Source organism: Arachis ipaensis, chromosome B8, assembly GCF_059453495.1.
Source record: "Arachis ipaensis isolate K30076 ecotype BB chromosome B8, ASM5945349v1, whole genome shotgun sequence".
NCBI lineage: Eukaryota > Viridiplantae > Streptophyta > Magnoliopsida > Fabales > Fabaceae > Arachis > Arachis ipaensis.
The window spans coordinates 61,537,368-61,537,691 of NC_142443.1; the positions used below are offsets into that span (position 1 = coordinate 61,537,368).

The window sequence follows — 324 nt, forward strand, 5'->3', positions numbered from 1 at the left end:
AAGCATGTCAGGAGGACACCTTTTGGTCATCTGCTTATATCTTTCCCAAGCTTCATAGAGGGATTCACCATCTTTTTGCTTGAAGGTCTGAATATCTACTCTAAGCTTACTCAGCTTTTGAGAAGGAAAGAACTTAGCCAAGAAGGCTGTGACCAGCTTATCCCAAGAGTTCAGGCTATCTTTAGGTTGTGAGTCCAACCATGTTCTAGCTCTGTCTCTTACAGCAAAAAGGAAAAGCATGAGCCTGTCGACTTCAGGATCTACTCCATTAGTCTTAACAGTCTCACAGATCTGCAGGAACTCAGTTAAAAACTGGTAGGAATC

General features: G+C 42.6%; 1 non-coding gene across 1 annotated transcript; it reads left to right on the plus strand.

Moving 5' to 3' along the window:
• Window positions 1-108, plus strand: LOC148548297 (small nucleolar RNA R71). The gene has a single exon (XR_015898905.1). It is a non-coding gene; the product is annotated as a small nucleolar RNA R71 (small nucleolar RNA).
• Window positions 109-324: the final 216 nt, after the last annotated feature.